The sequence below is a fragment of the Cibotium barometz genome, chromosome 7 (assembly GCF_041138505.1).
Source record: "Cibotium barometz isolate CiBa-2024 chromosome 7, ASM4113850v1, whole genome shotgun sequence".
NCBI classification, from domain to species: domain Eukaryota; kingdom Viridiplantae; phylum Streptophyta; class Polypodiopsida; order Cyatheales; family Cibotiaceae; genus Cibotium; species Cibotium barometz.
In genome coordinates, this window is record NC_141052.1 from 16,972,117 (window position 1) to 16,997,952 (window position 25,836).

Genomic DNA, 25,836 nt, shown 5'->3' on the forward strand with positions numbered 1-25,836 from the left:
CATAGATGGGTTAGTTGACTCACTTTTTGACATGGAAGAAAGATATTAGTTTGCTTCCAAGGAATTTCAATGATGGGTGTGTTTACATATCTACTATCTAAGGCATGATAAGGAAATTTTTCTTCAATTAATCACAACCTAGAAGAACTTTTTCTTCAACTAGGATTGCCATATAGTTTGTCTTGCACTCATTAGAGATTTTAAACAAGAAACAACCTCGAGATTAGCTAAAACTATAATGTCTCAATAATATATCATCACTTGGAAAATGTGTATTAAGGGTATGGGTGCTTCGATGAGGTGTATAGATTGGTCGGATGACCATGGTTTTATGATGCATCTTGGTTGAGATTTTTTCCCATGACACTTAGAAACTATTTACATCTTGCTCAATGGATACACTAGCTTAACGAGTCGAGTTGGTATTGCCAACTTTTTTTTGGCATAAGTGTTTTAGTCATTAAATACGAGAACGTTCATCAATTTTGAACATTCAACAACATAAGTTTAGGGAGGGGGCATGGTTTTGATATGCAACAACATGAGTGTAGCAAGCCATGGTTGGATATCTTACAGCAGGCTTATGCCAAGTCATGTTGAACACCTAGATAGGTGGACCCTTGTGGCACAAGGTTGTGGCTACAAACAAAGCTTGGTTAGAGGTGTTTCTTTCTAATTGCAAGCTACATTTGGATTTTAATAATTGGAAATGAGGCAGCAACCTGCTAAATCTTTTAACGACTTTAAACGAATGAAAATTTTAGTTTTAAGAAGACTTCTTCAAAACCCTCTAGCATACATACCCTCCTTGGTTACCACAGCCACTATGGTGCTAGATATGTCATGCAAGACCCTGCAGTGTATGGATAAAATAAGTTCACAAAGATTAAAGCCGAGAAAACAACCTCAAATTTTTGTGTGGTGCATCAAGCTCCCTTCTTGATAACTTACCCGCCTCCACTCCACGGGTCTAATAAGCCATTAGAAAACACTATGTTGCTCCCAAAGTTTTTTAAGACTTCTCTGATGTTCTGTAGGTGCATCAGAACCTCTATCATATCCTGGTGAAATATAACATTTCTAACACCAAAAAAAAGGGCAACAAACATTACATGGCCTGCAAATTCTTCAATCTCGAAAAATGGGCAACAAACATTACTCTGGATCATCTTCAATCTCGAAACAAGTTAGCGATCCCGTATAGTTGTAGAAAACGTCAATGCCCGCAAAAAATCCGTGACAAAATATCCATACTGCCAGCACTGGTATTTATGGCATTACAGATCTACAATATTGCAAAAACCCTGAATGTGGAGGCTGCAACTCAGCAACGTTTCAAAGACAAAGACCCACTTTCAGCACACATTAGAATGCTTCCCAGAATTTTACCTCTTTGATAGGAAAGGCTGGCAGTGGCATGACAAAATCAGCAGTAGTTGACCATCGCAAGGTAGGAGTAAGCTGAGAAAATCCAGTCTTCCAATTCAACAGTGCTGTTTAGCTCTCTGAACACATCGATTCCACTCAGCACCAGCTCAAAGTTCTGATTTGATTCAATCTGCCCTAAATGGAGGAGCATCCCAAACAAAAGAAGAACCTTATGGAAAAAATAGTTACCTGAACAATTGAAACTTGTCACTTAAACTCTGCAGACCCCCATCTGACTGGCCTACAGCTTCTAGTTTATCCCAGGATTGTCGAATAGCTTCAAAACATTCTATGCTCTCTCGCTGCACACAAGCTCAGATTGTTTCATAACCATACCCAAAAACCTGTGACAAAGAATCCTAGTGAACATGCAACACAACACACACATTTATGTAATACTCTAGCAATGACAAAGAAAAGATGCAGCATAGTTGAGCACTAAAAACCCTAAAACCTTCAGAAACTATTCTGTAGTAAGTGTCTGTCGGAACTAGATCTTCAAACTGCAAAACGGGCGCTGAGGATGCAATTCCTCCAATGGCAACGTGTGGATACTTCAACCGCATCCAAGCAGCTAGCACTGAGCACGATCAAAACAGAGTCAAGAAAAGGTAACAAAAGTTGGGTGATAAGCACATGCTTAGGATATATCTCATACTTCCACCATAAGAGCCTCCGAACAGTATAACTGGACAAGCTTCAGCCGAGATGTTGCGCTTAAGGTCTCTCAACAGCGTCACAAAATCAGCCAAAGCTTGCTCAGCCATCAAGTAAGCTAGCGCATCAGCATCCTTGTAAGCAGCTTCCTGGCTACCAAAAGGCATTGACTCTCCATAATACGGATGCTGCAAGCCAACAAAAGGAATTAGTTTGCCATGGACTGTTCAATGTCAAGAAGATTCTGTGAGGTTTAAGGGCTCCAGTCTCTAAGAAAACTGTCCAAGCAGTTGGCCTAATACAAAAAAGAAAAAGAAGAACAAGCACATTCATTCGTTTCTTTTCACAAGAACCCAAGGTCTCTTTAGTCCCTTTAAAAACTAGTTTAGATCGTGGACAAGGTACTACACCTATCTCTAAGAACCTTCATAGGCTTAGCAAGGTAGAATAAGAGAAAAAGGAGAATATCTGAGAAAATGTCAAATTCAGTCTGGTAGCTCTCCTTGGGCTTCACCAGTTTTACTAGTGCCTAGATTGTTGAGCTTAAAGTAGAAGAATAAATATTAAGTATTTGCCTCACACTCGTGAGCTCTGTCATTAACATTTTATAAAAATAGATTCAATTTCACCATCACCACGTACACATTAGGTCAATTTCGAAAAAATTATATGTCCCTTGGTTCAACCAACACAAAAGCCACATTTGTGAAATTATTCATTGATGAATAACTCCGTTATAAGACTAATTGTAAGGCCCACATAATGAGAACCCTTTGAAGGTTAGGATAACCCGCATCCAACCCAAAATCGATGATCACAATAGAGCCACTAGCCAATCACCTCCCAACCATAGGTTCTGAAAGAAAGTGAAGCAAATAGAAAACACAGATGTAGGTCCAGGTACAAGACTTGTAAATGCTGGAAACTGATGTTTATTGCTGAAAACTGAGCACGAGGGAAGCCCGTAGGTGTTGTACATGGTAAGAAGCAAAAGCAGCTGCTAATGACCTCAACAAGATGCAAAAGAATGAGATGAAATGGGGGAAAGGGGGGTCAGCCCTTATATACTCCCCCATAGTGCTGGTCGGCTAGCTGTAGCAAGCCGACAGAAAACCAATAGCATAAAATGCTTAAAAATGCCTAAAAATGCTAAATAATATCTACTAAAATATGTCAATGCAGGGTCTCATAAAATGACTAGTACAAGCATGAAAAGGTGATGTAGACGCTCTGGAGATGATATAATCTAACACCTCCTCTTCAATACCAGAGGGGCAATCCAGTACCAGCACGCAGAAGTAACACCTCCAAAGTAGCTCTCGGAAGTGGTTTGGTGAAGAAATCAACCACATTGTCCTTGGTAGAACAGTAGGCCAGTTGCGTACAAAATGATAATGCACCTCAATATGCTTGGATCGTCCCTGTATCACAGGATTCTGTGCTAGAGCAATAGCACTCTGACAATCTGAGAAGATAGTAATCGGGGAAGTGTCGGCACAGTACAAATGCTCCAGAATCTGATGAATCCAAAGTGCCTCAGTGGAGGAGAGAAGGTAGGATTTATACTCAGCCTCGGTGGAAGAAGCAAAAAACAGTCCTCTGCTTTTGAGACTTCCAAGAAACCAATCCAGTACCAAGCATGAAGCAATATCCAAATGTAGACCTCCAAGTATCAATACAGCCTGCCCAATCAGAATCTGTGAAGCCAACCAAATCCTCACTAATGGAGTAGGTGATGCCATAATCTGAAGAACCTCGAAGATAAAGAACTCTCAAAGCCGCCTGCCAATGAGACCTTCGAGCGGCTGATGAGAACTGGCTGAGGACACTCATAGCATAGGAGATGTCTAGACAAGTGTTGGCAAGGTAAAGCAATGAGCCAACAATCTGCAGGTACACTGTGGAATCCACCAAGAGTGTATCATCGTCCTTGGATAACTTGGCATTGGGATCCATGGGACAAAAGAGAGGTGTACAATCTGACAACCCATAAAGTGAGAGCAGCTTCTTCACATACTTCAGCCGAGAAATGAAGATACAATCATCTTTTTGCCAAACCTCCAATCCAAGAAAATCATGTAGACGGCCAAGATTAGTCATCTCAAATGTCTCTGAAAGCTTAGATTGAACCGGAGTGACCAACCCACTATCTGAGCCAGAAAGAATGAGGTCATCAACATACAAAACAATGACACAAATATCTCCATCATAAAGAAGCACATAGAGATTGCTGTCAGCATATGCCCTCTCAAAGCCAAGAGATAACAAGAAGGCGTCAATCTTCTATTATCAGGCACGAGATGCCTGTTTGAGACCATAAAGAGCCTTCTACAGAAGATGCACATGGCTGTCATGACCCTGAATCACAAAACCAAGAGGCTAATCAACATAAACTTTCTCCTCTCAATCTCCATTCAGAAAAGCAAATTTGACATCCATCTAGAACACGGCCCATCTGAAGTGTGCAACCAAAACCAAAACAATCTTGATGGTAGTATACCTGGCTGTAGGAGCAAATGTCTCACCAAAGTCTTCACCTGCCTTCTGAGCATATCCTCGAGCAACAAGGCGGGCTTTGTACTTGTCCAACATACCATCTGCATGAAACTTGACTTTGAAAATCCATTTCACACCAATACTACGACAATATAAAGGCCGTGGCACCAAAGACCAAGTGTTATTCCTCTCAATAGAGGCCATCTCTGCTTCCATGGCTTGTCATCACTACAGCTGTGAAAGAGTCTCCTCTGGACTCTCAGGCTCATCGATCTCTTGGAGAGAACTCATGAGAGCATAATTCACTCTGTGATGAGATGTGGAAGCCCGAGATGAACAGCGAGGTCCAAGGATTGTGGTAGAGATCTAATTATGGAGCTGTGCATCAATGAGACCAGAATCTTTAAAGAGTTGCTGAACCCACTGTGGTAGGCCAACCTTCCTCTCAGAGCGTGAAGAAGAAGATCCAGCTACAATAGAGGACTCATCCGATGCTGCTGGAAGTGGTGATGAAGTAAGCACTGGTGAGGGTAATCCTGGAGTCACAGCAGGACTCGTAGAGGGACTGGGAGATGCAGAAGCTGGTGCAACAAGAACGGGAGGCTGTAAAGTAGCAGCTGGCATCAGGGTTGCAGTAGGGGGAGGAGGAGGAGGAGCTAGACGTAAAAGAGGTATTAGATCACTAGCATCTGCCCGGAATGGATCATCTAGAAAGCCGGAAGATGCATCAGATGGAGAGGAATCAATGCCAAACAAGCTCTCATCAAACCGAGCATCACGGAAAATGATCATGTCATCAACCTCCGGTTCCCAAAAACGGTACCCTTTGGATCTCAGACTGTAGCTTGTGTAGATCATCCTCTTTGACAAGGGGTGATGTGAGAGTGCCAGACTCGTTTCTCAGGAATGAAGACCAAGACAGTGTTCACAGTCAGGGCAAGAATGGATTGGGGACTGGATTGAACAGATGCATAGATATTATTCAGAGTCAGAGTGGTTCTGGAGACCGGGCCGGGTTTTCACTGAAAAGGGTTGCCAGAGTTGGATGGATGACAGAGGGACTCCAGGAATAGAGTGGGATGATGACAGTCATCCAAGGAACAAGTTAGAAGCCCGTCAGCAAGTTTCGCAGAGGGGGATGTCATGTGCAAGCATTGCCACGAACATTCCCAGAGCTAATCCAAAAGGGGCAGCCAAGAAAAAGATCATTAGAGCTAGGATTTAGAGCACAAGGTGCAGAAGAGGCAATGTTGGACTTGGAGAGGAACTTGGGTGCTGTCGGCTGTAACAGTTCAGAGGCGGGCTGCAGGCGCATCATGACAAAGCAAGTAGACCTGTCGGACAACGTTTAAAGGCATTTAAAGCACAGTAGGCTGGCCGACCAGCAGTTGGCCAGTTTTCCAAGTATTCAAGAGCCTATAAATAGCAAGGATGCTCCTCATTGTAATCATTCATTCCTTTAAGGAATAGGTCCAAGTTAGGGACTGTTTTGGATGATGCTCACCTTTTTAGCAAGGCAGCCTAGGGCTGTAGACTAGTGTGACTTTTTGTGCTATACGAAATATACTCAATTTCCAGCTCTCTCTCTCTCTCTCTACTCTCCCTTCTGTCTGCGTTTTTGCATCAACATGTTCTAGATGGTGTTTAGGGCTGAAAGAAGACTCCCAAAGCTTCCGCGTGTTACATGGGTATCACAGCATCAGGCTCAGCAAAGCTAAACACTGATTCAATCCCATATGAAGGTGTACAGGTCCAAGGTACAGGAAAGTGCACGGATACGAAGCCCAAGGCAAGGAACACAAGATTGAGAAGAGCTCCCAAGAGGTTTGTTGGTGGTGTTCCACAAAGCCAGAGGGGATGGCAGTCCTGTGGGCCAGAGAGGTTCTCGAGCAACGGTCCCAAGGGAGGATTATCCTCCAAGGGGTGATGTGAGAGTGCCAGACTCATTTCTCAGGAATGTGGACCAAGACAGTGTTCAGAGTCAGGGCAAGAATGGATTGGGGACTGGATGGAACAAATGCATAGATATTATTCAGAGTCAAAGTGGTTCTGGAGACCGGGCCGGGTTTTCAGTGAAAAGGGTTGGCAATGTTGGATGGATGACAGAGGGACTCCAGGAATAGAGTGGGATGATGACAGTCATCCAAGGAACAAGTTGGAAGCCCGTCATCAAGTTTCACAGAGGGGGATGTCATGTGCAAGCATTGACATGAACATTCCCAGAGCTAATCCAGAAGGGGCAGCCAAGAAAAAGATCATTAGAGCTAGGATTTGGAGCACAAGATGCAGAAGAGGCAATGTTGGACTTGGAGAGGAACTTGGGTGCTATCGGCTGTACCAGTTCAGAGGTAGGCTGCAGGCGCATCATGACAAAGCAAGAAGACTTGTCGGACAACGTTTAAAGGCATTTAAAGCACAGTAGGCTGGCCGACCAGCAGTCAGCTAGTTTTCCAAGTATTCAAGAGCCTATAAATAGCAAGGATGCTCCTCATTGTAATCATTCATTCCTTTAAGGAATGGGTCAAACTTAGGGACTGTTTTGGGTGATGTTCAACTTTTTAGCAAGGCAACCTAGGGCTGTAGACTAGAGTACCTTTTTGTACTATATGAAATATACTGAATTTCTAGCTCTCTCTCTCTCTCTCTCTACTCTCCCTTCTGTCTGCGTTTTTGCATCACAATGTTCTCGATGGTGTTTAGGGTTGAACGAAGACTCCCAGAGCTTCCGCGTGTTACACTGACTTGGGGAGGATTGTAGGATGGTATATAGGTAGGGGTGGGAGAAAGACCTAGATGAGAGAAACTCAGAGAGGAAAGATTGGGAATAGGAACCACCTGTGGAGCAGGAGCAGGGGATCCAGGCTGTGATGGTGTTGGAGTATCAACAGGAGAACGAGCCGCAGTAGAGAAACCTCGTGAAGCCACGTCCTCTGACAAAAAACCTTCTCTTAAGAAAGGGGCTGAAAATATCAGCAAATCCTCCTCTTAGGTTGTGCACAGCAAGAAGAAAGGGAGGGAGGGTGGGAAACTGAAAGGAGAGGAAGAAGGAAGATCTCTCCAAGCTGTAGATCCCTGTCCTCAACACCTAGAAGAGGGCTTCAACATAAAAATCAGCAATCTTTGCTGAAAATTCAGAAATACAACAATCCCAAGCGTTAAATGAAGAAAACGCAACAATCTTGAGGAAGCCTCTGCTCCCGGAAGAAAACGCAGCACCTTCTACGCTGAAATCTGCAGAAAACGCACCAAACTGTCGAAGCCTACTCCAAAACAGAAAATGCAGCTCTCTTCAGCTCACGGGTCAGTGTTTTGCTCTAATACCATGAAAGAAAGTGAAGCAAATAGAAAACACAGATGTAGGCCCAGTACAAGACCTGTAAATGCTGGAAACTGATGTTTATTGCAGAAAATTGAGCACGAGGGAAGCCCGTAGGTGCTGTACAATGGTAAGAAGCAAAAGCAGCTACTAATGACCTCAACAAGATGCAAAAGAATGAGATGAAATGGGGGAAAGGGGAGTTAGCCCTTATATACTCCCCCAAGGTGCTGTTTGGCCAGCTATAGCAGGCCGACAGTAGACCAGTGGCATAAAATGCTTTAAAAAATGCCTTAAAAATGGTAGAAAAATGCTGAATAATATCTACTAAAATATGCCAATGCAAGGTCTCATAAAATGACCAGTACAAGCATGAAAAGGTGATGCATACCCTCTAGAGGTGATATAATCCAACAAGTTCCCATCCGAAACCACCCCTGGGCTTAATGTTATGTCCCGACAGGCCTAGGATTAGGGCTAGGGGTGTGTGCTAACCCAAGATTGCAGTTAGGGTTAACCCGAGAATAGGGTTAAGGCTTAGTTGGGTCGTGGGTTCACACATGGGCTAAAGGCGCTAGTAGCAAGAAGAGGTCTAGATTACCTAAGAGCTTATGATTAATAGGCTAGGGCTAATAATGGCTAAAAGCTTATAAATAAAGCATGAAATCTTTTAGATAAAGCAAGGGCCAATAATAGCTAAGTTATTACTACATACGTGACCTTGGGGTCACTTCTTAGACACAAGAGATCAAGTAGTCACGTGATGGCTTCTTGGGGCTACCAAGGAAGTGTGCAGGATCTACTAGAGCCTAGATTCTTGAGCTTAAAGTAGAAGAATAAGTATTATGTCTCACACTCGTGAGCTCTTTGATTAACATTTTTCAAAAATAGATTCAATTTCACCACCACCACATATGCATTAGGTCAATTTTGAAAAAAAATTAAGTGGCACTTGGTTCAACCAACACAAAAGCCACATTTATGAAATCATTCATTGATGAATAACTCCATTATAAGACTAATTGTAAGGCCCACATGTTGAGAACCCTCTTAAGGTTAGGATAACCTGCATCAAATGATCACAATAGAACCACTAGCCAGCCACCTCCCATCCGAAACCACCCCACCCTCGGGCTTAATGTTACGTTTAGAATCAGTGCATCTCAGTGTATTTGGGCAGAGCCTGTTTATTGGGCATTTAATGTATTTTCTCCTTATTTCATGAGTCGTGAGCTGGTCCACCTGTTCTAGAGCGGTCGGCGGCCAGGTGCACATCCTCACTATATAAGGAGGCCTCCCATTTCTCACTTTCTCTTCAATTTCTCACTTTCTCAACATCTCTTGCTGGCTAATTGCCATTGTAAAGCCTTCCTGCTAATATAAAAGGTGATCTTGTCCACAAGCTCTCTCTTCTCTCTCTCTTGTTCAGTTTATGCTTCCGCCTGTGCATTCTCCAACATGGTATCATTCGCTTATGTTCAGGCTGCTCTATCCTTCTGCAAACTGCTCGCCGCCTCTGCTGTGCGTTTTGCTTCCATAGCTTCTGCGGCTGCAGATCAACATATACAATGACTGCATTTTCCTGCCTTGCTGCGTTTTCTGGTCCAGCCAGCCCTCTTGCTGCTGTCAGCCAGCCCCCCAGCTCTTCAAAAGCAGGTTGTGGAGTTATTGGCTGCGTTTTCTATTTCAACATCAATTGTGGTGAGCTTCTTGCATGTGGTGTTGCCAAACAAGTGGTTGTATATCTTCTTCCTCCTCCACAAGTCCTGACCCTTCCCGTAGAGGGTTCCTAGTGGTTTCTTGGATTGTTTTGATGCTGTCCAGCCTCTGTCTCTCTCAGGTTCGAGAGGGGGCTGATTGGTTCTGGAGCCTTGCTTCGTTGGAAAGCACTTGAGAGGAGTCTTGGAGAGCTTAGATTTGTGTACTTTGTTGCTGTGGATATGCGTGTTCCCTCTTGGAGGAGGCATCTATCCTTGTTTCTCAAGAGCAGGTAAGTTTCCCTCCTAGTGGACAGGATCAGGCACTTGTTATAGTGCAATAGATAGGACTGTGTCACTGCTCTTCTGGACAACAGGTTCATTTCACCAAGGATTGCAAGCCCAAAGGTACAACCCAAGCCAGGACCACATTTTCAAAGATGGGTAATGATCATATACAAGATAATGATACAAATTCCTCTAGTACCACTGCTAGGGCTCCCAAGGCACTTCTGCCTCAAGAGGACCCAAATGTACTTCTCTAGTATACATGCAGTTTTCCCCATGTGCTTCCAACCAGAGGAGGCTTGTGGGCGGGAGAGGAGGCTAATTACAGCTCCACTTATTGGTGCATGGGGACCATGATTCGAGGTTCCAAGCATTAGACATCTGGAAAGACATGGTTATCTTTTGTGTAGTAGAGATTATGAACTAGATCTGTTCCGAGTTCATTGTTCGAGACTTTTGGGACGTGATGTGTCTTCCATCCACTGTTGGGGATTATGGGCGTAGCGTCCAGCAGTTCATCATCTATTCTTGGAGTTCACTACACACTTGTGTGGAAATTCGTAGCCAAGCAAAGTTTCTTGCTATTCGTGGTGGCATTTTGTTTTGAGGAAACAGGTTGGCGGGTGCTCTCTCCGAGGTGATTCCAGTATTCGCAGTGCTGGAGGGTCCATGGTTGCATCTTCATCAACTTATCTTCTTCAGACGCTTGCACACTATGAGCTGCAAAGGGGGTGTTAGAATCAGTGCATGTCAATGTATTTGGGCAAAGCCTATTTATTGGGGATTTAATGTATTTTATCCTTATTTCATGAGTCGTGAGCTGGTCGGCCTGTTCTAGAGCAGTCGGCCAGGTGCACATCCTCACTATATAAGGAGTCCTCCCATTTCTCACTTTCTCATCCATTCCTTTGCACAAGTTCAACATCTCTTGCTAGCTGATTGCCATTGAAAAGCCTTCATGCTAATATAAAAGGCGATCTTGTCCACAAGCTCTCTCTACTCTCTCTCTCTTGTTCAGTTTATGCTTCCGCTTATGCATTCTCCAAGAGTTATATCCTAATAGGCCTAGGATTAAAGCTAGGGGTGTGTGCTAGCCCAAGATTGGGATTCGAGTTAGGATTAAGGCTTAGCCGGGGCGTGGGGACTTGGACGGTTCACACGTGGGCTAAGGGCACTAGCAAGAAGAGGTAGGTCTAGATTAGCATAATTAATCGCCTATGGCTAATAATGGCTAAAAGCTTATAAATAAGGCATGAAATCTTTTAAATAAAGCAAGGGCCAATAATAGCCAGGTTATTACTATATAAGTGACCTTGGAGTCACTTATTAGACACAAGAGGTCAAGTAGTCACATGGTGGCTCGGGGTTACCAAGGAAGCGTGCAAGATCTCGTGTGGCCATGGAGTTGCAAGGTGGATGCTTTGGCCTAGTGGTATGGGACACTAGGTTAGGGCCATCGGTACCAAGCAAGCTCGCAGAAATTAGACCTCACGCTTAGGGGTGGTTTGAGACACTCAACCTACGGTTGGTCCATCGCGGTCATGTGATGCGTACGACGACGTCAAGTCTATGTAACCTAGTTAGGGTTTCAATTCTAGGTCAAATAATCCTTGGGTTTGATCTGTGGAGACCATACATTTTATGCCTAGGATTAGGGTTAGGGACGTGTGCTAACCCACGATTGGGGATTAGGGTTAACCCAAGATAAGGATTAAGGCTTAGCTAGGATGTGGGGACCTAGAGGGTTCACATGTGGGCTAAGGGCGCTCGCAAGAAGAGGTCTAGATTAGCAAAGAGCTTATAATTAATAGCCTAAGGCTAATAATGGCTAAAATAAAGCATGAAAACTTATAAATAAAGCAAGGGCTAATAATAGCCAGATTATTACTATATAAGTGACGATGGAGTCACTTATTAGACACAAGAGGTCAAGTAGTCCCAAAGTGGCCTACGGCTACCAAGGAAGCATGTAGGATGGAGCTGCAAGGTGGGTGGTTCAGCCTAGTGGTATGGGACGCTTGGTTAGGGCTATCGGTACCAGGAAGGCTCACGGCAATTAGACCTCAAGCTCAGGGCTAGTTCAAGGCATTGAACCTACGACTAGGTGGTGAGACATAGCCGCAATCCATCGTGGTCGAGCTCTTCGTGATGACGTGAACAGATCTTCATTCTGACAATCTTGAAAATTAGGGTTAGGGTTAGGATATCCGCTGAGACAAAACATGCACTACGGTGACATACCCCCCTCTTGAAAGAATGTAATCGTCCTCGATTGCGCTCCATAGTGCAACTGGAACGTCCAAGTTTTGCCAACCACAAACAAAACACACAAAAGAAGGAAACCAAATTAATAATGATACCTCAGGCTGCTAAAGGCTAGCAAGATATCGAAGGCCTCCATGCTATTGAATAAACATTAGCTAGACGTAGACCAAAATGATAATACGACGCCACATCCCACGGGCTAGAGAGAGAAAAACACAAAACAAGTGTCATTTAAAACCAAGTATCCACCCCATGCAATATACATGTCTCCAAGAGATCTCCCAACTGCTCCAAAATATGGCCATCCCATAGTCCCATACTTAGCAGTATCATCACAAACAAATACATGCAAGATGCTCCATATGTACAAATATTTCCATACATAAATATGAGTACATCCAAGACCATATGGTAAAGATTAGCATCCCAATCTTTTTCCAACCATACCTAAGTCAAAAGATACCATAAACCATGTGACTAGTACACATATCATAGAAGTCCTATAAGTAGATGTACTATCAACCCTCAGTACCTCAAGTGAACCATAAAGAGATTACCAAGCGACTCCTAGATCCCATCTGAGTGCATCTGTGACAAGGGAGCAAAGGACCCCCCCTCTTGAGCACCAGGCAATGCTCCAGACCTGTTGAACCTGTGAGCACTTTCCATGCTAGGCTCCAAACCAAAAGCATGAAGATAAAGTTGCAAAACCATAGGTGAATCTACTAAGTCACCCTCCTCCATCCACTTTGAATCCATCGGTGAATAGTTTTTGAACTTCACCAAATATCGATGTGAAACTTTACCTCGTACTTTTCTTTTAAAAGCTCTAGAAAATCCAATCACCTATGTCAAACACCACTGCTTGACCATGTTAGTGTACTGTCCACTTAGCTTTCTCACGAGTCTTTGCAATAAAAGCTCAAACCTCCACTAAAGATGATGCCTGCCAAACCTTTGAAGCCTCCTTGAAGTTGCGTTCTCACATAGCTTCTTCACCTGCATCAAAGTCCCTTTTGGCCTTGATCAGCCCATAAAGTTCCCCTCTGGAAACAATGATAAGCACACTTGTTCAACACCTCTTGCTGTCTCTCAAGTGCTCATGTCTAATCTTGCTTTTTGGCCAATGATTTTCCCCTCCAAGAGGCCTTGATCTTGCCCTCCAACAGGCTGCCAAAAGCACTTCTCATCAAGCCCTGAGAAAAAGCGACTTTTTCAATCAAGAAAGCACAAAAAGTAGCTTTTGCAGACTTACTGCTTTTCAAAACCAAGCCAAAATCAGCCCATGCTTTCCCACAACATTGGTCCATAGCCTTGTCCATCGAGTCAAATGCTAGTCAACCCCTCGTCAAAGTGTGGTCAAACTTGGTCAAACAGGCTTGCCTTAGCATGTTCTCATGCCCCAGGTTGCACGCCATTACCCTAATGTAGTCAACCTTTCCATACACTTTGATCCACTTTTTGACTCTATCAAACTCAGCTTTTTGGTCATAACAACCCTGCTTTTTGACTTTTACCCACTCAAATGCTCGCGGCTAATCTATACATGCCAACACAGGCCTTCACTGTGCATCTTCATGTGTCTTTGGTCCAAGTGAATCCTCTTTGCATGTATGCTAGTGATCGCAATGTTGAACACTACAAGTAGCTCTCTGCAGACCTGCAAAAGTATTGAAAGGAGTAGGGATAGAGATTACTTTTTGTAAATTCTGCAAGCTCAATTAACATATTTCAATGCCGGTACCACCGATGAGTAGCTTGAAGACTCCCACATGCACCCCTATGCTCAATTCAGCTCTGTTTTGGGGTGTTTTCGAGGCCCAAACGAACTCTGATTTCAATGATTTTTGGCTTGGGAGACTTGGGAAGAGATGAGGAACACAGTGGTGGGGAAAAATTTTCCAAAATGGGAGCTGGAATGGTGCTGCCGCGGGCTTCGCTGGGCAGCAGGCGTGTTAACAGTCATCTCCTGTCTGTACATTACACACTAGGGCCTCTGTTGTGGGTGTGCCCGCCCAGTGAGGTGTATCTCCATTTTTTCCCTATTTTTCATGTATATTCCCCTATTTTTGTGTGGACATGGGGTTGATGTGCTACCCGAATTGCTCCTTTCTGCTAGCCAACTGGACATCTACCTCCCGACCTGTTGTTCAGTGCTGGCCGACTGTGTTTTTTTTCTGGTCATGAGCAGATGGGGCTGCTGTCGGCCTGTTTTGGGCTGGCCGACCAGCAGCCCAGGGCCATATATATAGTGGGCCTAGCCCCCACACCTCTTGTATATCTTGGGTATCGGATCTACTGTATATAGCAGAGTTTATCCAGCTTCTCTCTCTCTCTCTCTCTCTCTCTCTCTCTCTCTCTCTCTCTCTCTCTCTCTCTTGCGTTTTGCTCTCTACAGCAGTTGTCTTTCATTTCTGTTGTGCATTCTGACGTGGTATCAAAGCCCCATGTGGGTTGAAGCTTGGAGACAGTGGGAGCTTGAAGGTTTGCTAATTTGTGGTGCTGATTGGAGATTGCTTGGGCTGTTCAGGACTTGGAGATCGGGTAGAAGGCGGCCATCACCGTTGGACAGCCACCTTGCATACTATTTGCAGCCTCTTCTTTATTATTTTTCGCACCCACCCTCCCTTCACAAGACCTTGTGAACCCTTGAGATGGCAAACTTGCTTGAGATGGCTGAGAAGCACGTGAAGATCCCTACTCTCCCCACATTCCCAGTGGATTGATAGTTGGACGGGAACAACTACGGCATATGGAAGGTAATGATGGAGTCTGTCTTGGAGTCTTATGACTTGGCTGATTTCTTTGTGGTTGGTGTTCCATGGCCGAAGTTGGAAGACAGGGAGCTTTTACCCTCTACTCGGAAAGAACGTGTCACGACCCTATGTTTTTCTCTGGACAGTATGCATATGCAGGTGTGCACGGGGACATGGTGGACAGTGTGAATGGCACCAGTTTGGGGCCAAGTGATAAAAGTCCCTTCACATAACCCAAGGGGACAAAGGTTTAAAAACTATAATTTAAAGGATGGTGGCCCCATAGGCTAATTTTGGAGGCTTACACCACTTTTGGAGAGTGGGGGCTAGCACGCCTTTCTTTCTCTCTCATGCTTTTTGGAAAAAAATGGCTGGCGGGCTGTGCAGTAGTGCTGGCGGGCTGCGCTACAAAGAATACAGGCACGGCTGAATATCTTCTTACGCTTGCTCTTTGGGGAAAAAAGGCTAGTTGGCTGCTGTACTACAGAACAGAGACGCAGGTGCTGAACCTCTCTCCCCCCCTTTGGCTCTCGGAGGGCTGTTGGTTGCTGTGCTGCAGTGTATACAGGCGCCTACTGAATTTCCCTCTCTCCTTGGCTTTTGGCAAGAGGTTGTCTGTTGGGCTGCACTGCTGTTCATACCGGCAGTGCTGGACACAGAAGTGTGGACTGAAAGATCACCCACAGGTGTTCTCTCTCTCTCGGCTGCAAGACCAGAGGCACATGGCTGAGCAGGTCTCTCTCTGTCTTTCACTCTCTTGGAAGGGAAGGAGCGGGCTGAAGGAGGCGCATAGCCGGGACTGTTTTGAGACTGTTTATGGGCTGTTTTGCTTGGCTGCAAGTACACTGTGTACATGGGTTATTGGCTGCAAGTACCTGGTTATGTTTCTTGGCATGGGAGCAACGCAAGCTGTCATGGGTGCATACCCATGGAGCAAATTGCTTTCTTCCTGCTTGGAAGGAACAGAGGGACCTACGGTTTTGGGCATACCTATGTAACATATTTGTGGGGCAGAAATACAGCTAGACATATTCAGTAAGAGCTCTCTCTTTTGTTTGTGTGTTGTGTTGGCACTACATTTGAGTATGTGCCGAGAATGTTTTCACGTGGAAACAGGACATGGGTTTCATGCTGGGCCAGACCAAATGTTTCATGGGGAAATAGGTCACCCAATGTTTGCTGAAACAGGTCTTTGTTTCATGTGGAAACATGTTTTTGGGTTTCTCCAGGAGATAGGTCACATGCAAGCAACGGTCACAGGAGTGGACACATGTTTGGTACAGCCTTGCTACTGATTGGATAGGGGACAAGGAATCCATAACTGAGATGGATAGTACCCTTGGAAGGCAGAGAGGGAGTGTACAGGTGTGTCTACTATATGGTACGCTGTGCTGTGATGTGAGTTCTCTTATGGGAAACAGTTTAGAGTCGTCGGCGTGATGCAGGAGCACTGGATGTGTCAGGGTGTCATGCTGTTCATAGGGTGAGAGGCTATGGATGGTTGTGGCAGCCCTGATCATGGGAGAAAGCTTCTGTATGCAGACTCAATGTGTGGGAGTCTTTTGATGTGAACGATGGCTGGACTTGTTTGTGGATGCCGATGGATATGAAGCCATGATGCAGAGTCTTTGCAGGCTTCAGGAGTTCTATTGTGACGGCTGAGTTTCCAGCCTTATTGTAATCAAAGCTCTCTTAAAATCAATTAAAGAAATACCGCAAGGGGCGTCACTGCGTTTTGGGGCCAATCGGTGTCCGTGTACTATTTGCAAGAGCACTCTAGCTCCCCTTGTTTGTTTTCCTTTTCTTGGTCCTCAAAGGTGTTGAAGTGTTTTGTGTGCAAGTTTGTTTTTGCACCGCCCTTTGGTTTTTGTCTGAAGACCGAGGCCGGTTTACAGAACGGGAGGCTTAAGCACAATTATGGGATCGTGTCAATGCCCATGTGCATTCTTTCATCTTCCTTACTTGCACACCATAGGTGATTAATCATATAAAACATATAACGCAGGCCAGAGGGATTTGGCAGCATTTGGCTTCTTTGTATAACAGGGTATCATCCATGAAGCGGATCTCCTTGGAAGTGCAAATGCGGGTGATGAATCCTGCAAAGTCTTCGACTATGTGAGAGCACATCAACAAGTTGCAGGCTCTTCAACAGGAGGTTCTTCAGGCTGGGAAGGAGATATCTCCAGAGGACATGGGTCTTAGTACTCAGCATTTTACTCCTCTTTGATCACCAGTGGCAGGCTCAACACCATCACATGGAAGGAGCTTGTGCCTATGGTCTTGGACCAAGAAGAGCGTTTTACGAACCCTTCACACGGCAGAGGTTCTGAGGCCTTGACTGGCCAGCGGTCAAAAGGCCGTAACAACAACAATAGGGGCAAAGGGAAGTCTTCATCAAAGAAGTCTTCTGAGAAGAAGCTTGACTTAGACCGTGATAAATTGAAGGCCGAGTGGACCTGTAATGATTGTGGCGAGAAAGGCCACCACTGGAGAAAATGTCCTAAGCGGAGTACCGCAAAGAGTGTTGATTCTTCAACTTCAGCTCCAGAGACTCCAACCTTTGCACACTTCGAGATTTTGGACGTAGATGCTTCATCTTTTTCGAACGGGGAGGCAGTTGGTTTCACTGCCGCCAGGGATACTCGGGAGTGGATTCTCAATAGTGGTGCTTCCAAGCACACGACTCCTTCCCGAGAGTTTTTACAGGATCTTAAACATCAATCAGGTCACATTTTCATTGGCAACAATTCCACTATACCGATTCACAGTGAGAGTAGGATGGAGATCATTCCCCATGGCAAAGGGGGGAAGCATTCTTCTCGTGTTCTTTACGTCCCTGCACTTGTTTTCATCTATTGTCAATGCATGAGGTTTGCAAGACTGGCTTCCAAATGGAGTTTGAGGAGCATTCTATTGCTCTGCGAGACAGAGAAACAAGCCAGGTTGTATGGGAAGGTGGAGTGGAGAATGGTATCTACAAACTCTCAGCACTCTCTTGTCTGACAGGCACTTGGATCGATGACTTGTGGCACTTCCATTTTGGCCACTGCATCCATGGTTAGCAACACATAGAATCTTTTTCCAAGCAGGCTACTAAGTGGGCTTCGAAACCTTTGGAGTTGGTATACACTGACTTGCGTGGACCTATGCAAACCCCATCCTTGGGAGATTCTTTGTACTTTATGCTGCTTATTGATGATTGTAGCATATTCACATGGGTTTATTTCCTTTCCCAGAAGGACCAAGCTTTTACTCAGTTCAAGGAGTGGCATGTTATGGTGGAGAAGGAGTCTAGATTGCAGATAAAGACTCTTCGGGCTGACAAAGGAGAAGAATTCTCTTCTACTGCGTTTGTACGGTTTTGTGCAGAACATGGCATCAAGCAAGAGCTGGCCAATTCAGGTTTGCCTTCAGAGAATGGAGTGGTTGAGCGAAAGAACCGGACTGTGGTGGAGATGGTGATGAGGACGATGTTGGAGCATCATGATCTTCCTCGTCCACTTTGGGGAGAGGCTGTGGCTACGGCTGTCCATATCCTCAACCGATCTCGGACGACTTCATTACCAAAGATGACTCCATTTGAGGCTTATTTTGGCAGGAAACCAGATGTCTCCCATTTTCGTGTGTTTGGGAGTGATGCCTATGTTCACATTCCAAAGAAGCAGAAGGGGAAGCTTGACTCGAAGTCCCAGAAGCTTGTGTTTGTGGGATATAACTCTCTTTCCAACAAAGGATACAGGTTGTATGACCCGAAGCAAAACGAGGTTGTTATCAACAGAGATGTTGTCTTTGATGAGCATGTTCCAGCTTTCACTGTTAATGAGCCACCACTTCTTGGAGACCCAGATGAGTCTCTCATCTAAGGATGATTACCGATCTATTGTTCCAACAAGACAACCTCAGTCAGTCGTAGAGGTTGAGCCCGAGACTACAGATGAGCCCCAGTAGCAGCAAGAGGCTCCACGTTCTGTTCAAGTACCAAGGTGGTTGTTAGACACCCTTTGGGAGTTAGGTGTGACGGAGCTTCGCGCTGAGTGGACCCCAGAGAACGGACCTCGAAGATCGCATAGAGTTCGTAACAAAAGCCATTTAGTGGAGCTCTTACAGGTAATCTATGCTTTGATGTCTCGTATCATGTGGGACAAAGAGCCCACTTCCGTGAAGGAAGCTCTTTCTCAGGATACTTCGAGGAAAGCCATGCAAGTGGAACTGGATGCCATAGAGAAGAATAAAGCTTGGGAGTTGGTTCCGAGGCCATCACAACGGTCAATCATTGGTGTCAAGTGGGTCTTTAAGACCACGTATACGTCTGATGGGTCAATGGACAAGCACAAAGCCAGACTTTTGGCCAAGGGTTATGCTCAGCAGCCTGGCATCGACTATGAGAATACCTTTGCACCGACAGCGAGGATGACCACGATTCGGACTGTTCTTCCCCTTGCCTCTTCTCAGCAGTGGCCCGTATATCAGATGGATGTAAAATCCGTGTTCCATAATGGTGACTTGCAGGAGGAGGTGTATGTTGAGCAGCCTCAAGGCTTTGAGGTTCCAAGATCAAAGGGGATGGTTTACACGTTGCGGAAGGCCTTGTATGGTCTTAAGCAAGCTCCCAAGGCTTGGAATCAGAAGATTGATTTCTTCTTTCTACGGATTGGATTTCAGAGATCAGTTATAGATCCTAACTTGTATCTCTTTCGAGAACGCGGTTTGGTCACGTTGGTTATCCTTTATGTGGATAATCTCATTCTCACTGGCGGTCATGTACAGCACATAGCAATGACGAAGGCTGCCTTGTCAAAGGAGTTTGAGATGACCAACTTAGGCTTTCTCCACTTCTTGGGATTGGAGATTTGGCAGACCCAGAGGGGGTTCTTTGTCTCTAAGTAGTGGTATATTCATGAGTTGCTTGAGGCCTTTGGGATGGAGAACTGCAAGCCTATTACTTCACCGATGGACCCGAACACGAAGTTTACAATGAACGATCCTTGTGAGCAAGTTGATGCCTCTCTGTATCGGAAGCTTGTTGGTTCATTGATTTGGTTGCTGAACACCAGATTGGACTTGAGCTTTCCTGTGGGATTGTTGAGCTCATTCATGCAAACACCTTTGAAGACTCATTGGGACGCAGGCTTGCGGATCTTGCAGTATCTGCAGGGTACGAAGGATCTTGGACTCTTCTATGACACTAGAGGGGGAACGACGGATGGAGTCCGACTCCACGGCTAGAGTGACTTAGATTGGGGAGGAGATCCAAACACGGGGAGATCTACATCAAGCTATGGTTTTACCCTCGGCTCAAGAGCTATTTCATGGAGCAACAAGAGGCAACCAACTATCGCCTTGTCATCTACGAGGCAAGAGTACTGGGCTGCTTGTGGTGCTGCTTGCGAGGTTGTGTGGCTGTGAAGGTTGCTTGACGAGATTGGTTTTCCACAAAAGTAGCCCACGGTCAGCCAGTGCGATAACTAGAGCTCAAGTCAAAAAATTGAGAAGGGGGTTGGTTAATTGGACCACCGACAAGTTCATGTGTGCACACGGCTTCCTGGAGTGAGCTATGGAAGATAGCCAAGCTGACCTGTAGAGTGGCGACTATTTTTCTTGCTTCTCCTAGCACCAATGGAGCTTTGCCTCCTTGCAAATGAAGGCCTATAAGGCCTTCAGGCACCCCAAGGCATCTTCTGAAGAGACCAAGGTAGGGAGAGAAGATGGTTGAAGCTACAAATTGCCACCACACATAAAAAACGGGCTTCTCCATGTGAGTTGCTACTGCCAATTAGAGTCCCCAAAATCACATAGCACAAGGCTCTGATACCAAAGGTTGGAGAGATGTTGCAACCAAGCACAAAAATCCACACACACACTCAAGTATAGTCGTGAGGGTACCGAGGAGAGGCGCACAAAGCAATGTTGTAGATTACATGATAAGTACCAAAAGTACAATATAAGATAAACCCTATAATGAAATAAGGGTGCCTAGTGTGCATAGGGGAAAAACCCCCTCCTTTTCCCCCCTCTTATGGAGGGGAAAAGGTGCCCCAGCTGGTCCTACTAGAGTTCACACATCACTGCCATGACAGATGTCTACAACCGCCATGTCCATGGCAAGAGTTTGATCCAGGCACAAACCATCAGCCAAGTAATATGACTGAATGAATCACAATAACCCATTAGTCACTTATATAGTAACTACTGCCGCTAAAAATAAAAATCCAACTATAAATTGCCAATAACCATGGATTATAAATAATAATGAACCTTAGCCACCTGTAACCTACCTGTGGCCTTCTCCTAATCTCAGGGCTCCCCAACAATGACCAGATTAGGACCTTATCCTAAGGATTTGCGTTAGATACATAGCATGGTATGGGACACTAGATTGAAGCCATCGGTACAAAGCACGCTCACGACAATTAGACCTTAGGCTCGGAAGTGGTTCGAGGCATTGAACCTATGGTTGGGCGGTGAGTCGCTAGCCACAATCCATGCGATGCGTACAACGATATCTTGCTATGAAACCTCATTAGGGTTTCGGTTCTAGTCAAATAATCCTTGGCCATGGTCCTACCATAGTCACAAGAAATGGCCGTTTCAATCCCTAGAAATGTGTTTCTCCGTTTCAGGACCCCATCCATTTCCATGGCCGTTTCTCATTTCCCAAGTGATATTGTCACAAGAAACAGCCATTTCCACCCTTAAAAACTCGTTTCCCCGTTTCCATTCCTTGAACGTTTCCATTCCCGTTTTTTGTTTCTGGTGACTATGGACATTACACTTCATGTCCAAATTTCCATGAGTCAACTCCACCTAAACAACACATCGTGGTGTCCCATAACCACCAAGTCACCTACCCACCTAGAGCTACTCCTAGCCCTAATTTCCTTCACACCTGGTAGGCATCTCTACTATGAGGATTCCTTGCAATAATTTTGTTGTTTTTAGCCACTAGTGTGCTTTTAATTGACCCAAGGCCAAACCAAACCTCATTCTTCCTAGCATAGTTGTATCCAAACTACGTTTGGATTACAAACGTTTGGAACGTTCACTAATGTTTGGAAACGTAGTGAACGTACACTTCTGATTTTATAGGTTAATGTTCATTGATGAATCTTCCAACTTCATATTTCAAAATTTTAACTATAAATTTTGTATATATATATATATATATATATATATATATATATATATATATATATATATATATCGGGCGCAACGTTCACTACGTTTGGAATCTTTTCAACACGTTTTCCAAACGCACTAAACGTAACATTCACTACGTTTGGAACCACCTTGCTTCCTAGTCCTATTGTTGCATGCACGGAAGCCTAGTTGTTCTTATCCACGGTCCTAAGCCTACTTAAGAACAAGATGCTAATTAAACATGATTAAGACAAAGGAGAGAGAAGAAGAGAGAGATAGTTGGTGTAGGTTTTCTGTATTTAATATGGTACAAAAAGGTGACTGAATGCTTGTACAAGATGTAGGGGAGACCTCTGGCCCCTTCTACATGCTAGATGATGTTTTCTACTTCTTCTATGCTGAATGGACTGAATGAATCTGCTGAATGATGACTTCTACTTATATATTATGCTTGAGGTGCTGGTCAGCCAGCAGATGCTGCTGTCATCCAGCTCTTGGACAAATATTCAGGGGATAATTCTGATAAATGCTGCCTGGTTACCTGTTGCCTGCCGCCTGCCGACAGGGTACCTGTTGGCTGCTGCCGACAGGGTATCTACAGGCTGCCGACAGGACTCCCATGCCCTCCAATGCTTATGAAGATGCTGCTGCTGAATTAACAAGTGAAGGAGAAATGCCATAAGGGGTTTCCACACGGCAGCAGGGGGGTTCAGCCAATTGTAATGTTTTGGAAGAGTCTAGACTGGACGATGAATTGAAAGCCCTCTGTACTCTGTGAACTATTGTGCGTTCACCTCAAGCAACGAATAGCAATCAATCAGAAAGGCTGAGATTAGGGTTTTTCCACATCACATTTCTAGCGCACAGCTCATTAATTATCAACTGTATAATCTTAAATCACCATTTATTTGGCATCCCATCAATCACACAAATATATATAAAGTGGAAAATCATGTCCTCGCACATTCAAAGCGTGGTACCTCGGGGAAGAGCACGAGAGCTCCGAAGACAGGAGCGAGCTCCCAGACCAAGCCCGTGTTCTCTGCGAACCAGGCGATGTCGCCCTCGTTGCCGCAGTAGAGAAAAATGGGACCGGCGACATCGGGGTCAGTCCAGTGGTCTGTGTTTAAGAGGTAGCGCTGCTGGACGGTGGAGTTAGGCGAGGCGGCCGGGCGGAAAGGTCTAGGGTTTGGGTGAAGTAGCGGATCTCGTAGGGCGGGGGGGCGGCGGTAAAGCGAAGGAGGGCTGGGCTGCGCTGAGGGAGGGGCTTGGAGAGAGTTGGGAGACGCGAGCTGGAGCGCCAGGAAGCCGCGGCTGCTGGGCGAAATGGGACGCAGAGAACCACCAGGAGCAGAATTCGGGACAACCACAGGATCTGCTCATGCTGCAGAGTGACAGAAGATGTGCTAGGGCTAGAACGCTGCTCGTTTTCTGACAATGAAGCTAGGTTTTGACGGCACGATCGGCACACCGCCGCCATTACTGCAGCATGCCAGTTTCAAAAAATTGGCAAGCTTTATGGTTGCATGACTTTACATCCCCACATCATCTCACCTACCTGGAGATGGTCTGTGCGTGACTTCTGTGAGGTGCAAGAGGGGAGCTTCGGCGTGCGACCTGCTTCTCCCTCCCTCCTCTCTTGCTCATCTCGCACCTCCTTCACTATAGCCAGGCTCACAAGTCTTTGAGACAACCACGGTTGCCGGGTAGCTCACGAGTCTCTCCTTCCACAGTGAGCTGAGCTAACGGCTCCTCCTGTCACACAGCCGAGCTCTTCGTGCGACCTGCTTCTCTCTCCCTCATCTCTCGCTCATCTCGCCCCCTCCACCATAGTCGGCGGGCTCGCGGCCCCCCTATCACAAGGTCGAGCTTCGGCTTAGGGGCCTGCACACAACGCATCTTATAGTCCGCTTCCCTCTTCTCAAGTATGTGAGATTACAACCGAGTTGCATTGTTGTGCCCTCATCAACGCGTCCCATCTCCAGCTGGTGGGTGTTCTCTGCCATGGAGGCGGTGTGAGAATTTTCTTTGTTAATCAGGATTTCTTTGCAATGACCATATTGGTGCGAGAATTTTATTAATTGCATTTGGCATATGCATGTCATGGAGAAAGGTGATGTGCATGTGCGTTCTATGTATGTGTGTGTGTGTGTGTGTGAGAGAGAGAGAGAGAGAGAGAGAGAGAGAGAGAGCCTCTTTTATTGAAAGAACTCATGCTCTTTTACATTAGGATCAAACTTACTATGTTAGAGAGAAAGATGATTCCTTTGTCCGCTATTGTCAAGCATCAGAGGCATGCTCTCAAAAAAATCGAGTGTTTAAAAAGCGGATTGACATGGAGCGTCCCTTACAAAAGTGTCACAATTTGTTTATCACAATTCCTAAGCAAGCTTCCGATTGACCAAAGAATAGTGCAAGACCTCCCTTGCCAATGTCTTTGCTCTCTACTCTCGCCAATGTGAATCCAAATTTTGTAACATAGACTTAAGGGTGAAAAACGCTAGGAAGAGGTACTTCCGTGCTCTAAATGAAAATGCATTATTTGCTTGGAGTCAGAGTGAATCCAAAGATAAGATTACCTTCGAGGAGTGGCTTCTCGATTATTTGAAGAGAGATGGAGAAATGGGAGGGAGATATACCTAGTCGCTTAGTCACTATGCATTATTTGCTAGGAGTCGGAGAGTGAATCCAAAGATAAGATCACATTCGAGGAGTGGCTTCTCGATTATTTGAAGAGAGAGATGGAGAAATGGGAGGGAGAACATTCGAGGAGTGGCTTCTCGATTATTTGAAGAGAGAGATGGAGAAATGGGAGGGAGATATGCCTAGTTGCTTAGTCACTATGCGCATGTAGACTCTTTGGCATGCGATTTTATGATTTTTTATTGTATTTGGATGTTTTGCTTGGTTTTTTTTGCTTGGTTTTTTTTTTGATGTTTTTGTTAAGATTCATGTATAGCTTTGTGTTTAGAGTAGGATTATCACTTGTTTGAGTGAAAAAAACTTTGTGTTTAGAGTAGGATTATCACTTGTTTAAGATTCATGTATAGCTTTGTGTTTAGAGTAGGATTATCACTTATTTGAGTGAAAAAACTTGAGATTTGGGTGATTAGAGAGCCTAATCAAGAGGGTTTTGCTTAAACCTAGACTCTTTTTATTAATTTTTAGCTTAATCTTTTTTCTTTTACTTTATCCCTTTGCATAGGTAGGTTGGCATTACTAGATAGAACATTAATCAAACAAAAAACTATAAATTATCTCTTAATTTTCACTAATTATCACTAACCTACTAGTTAATGTGATTAGTGGACTTAAAGAGAGTAAAAAACTAAAAAATTGAGCCTAGTCGGAGTAGTAGTCTCGCGGTCGTCTTATTCTCCATCATCATTGAGTCCAAGTGAGATAAGAAATATTAAATAAAATTCGATGACGTAAAAATAAAATGCAAAAGTAAGAGAGTCTTACCTTGATGTATTTTACAAAATGAAAAAGTTAAGAGAAATAGTGAATTTAAAATAATTTGTGAATAACTGAAAATGTAATTATTCAAGTTAATTTGCATTTGAAGTTGAAATTATTCAAGTTGAAATAACTTGAATAATAAATATGAAAATTAGCAATCATAAGGTTGAGTTAAGCGTAAGAAGGTCGTACCTTACATGTATTGCAATGATATTCTACATTGAGAATAATGAGAAAGCAATGCGAATGGATTAAAATATAATTATTCTTCCAAACCAAACTAGGATTATATTAAATTATGACCTTATAAGAAATAAAACTTATAGTAATA

General features: G+C 44.6%; 1 pseudogene across 1 annotated transcript; it reads right to left on the reverse strand.

Annotated features, from left to right (window-relative positions):
* Nucleotides 1–447: 447 nt before the first annotated feature.
* LOC147636754 (uncharacterized) lies at nt 448–24,075 on the reverse strand (annotated as a pseudogene). The gene is made up of 8 exons (XR_015266201.1): nt 23,024–24,075; nt 2,087–2,273; nt 1,875–2,008; nt 1,618–1,730; nt 1,390–1,505; nt 1,113–1,285; nt 952–1,031; nt 448–853 (listed from the first exon to the last, which is right to left on the reverse strand). The product of XR_015266201.1 is annotated as an uncharacterized LOC147636754 (transcript).
* Between the last annotated feature and the right edge of the window lie 1,761 nt (nt 24,076–25,836).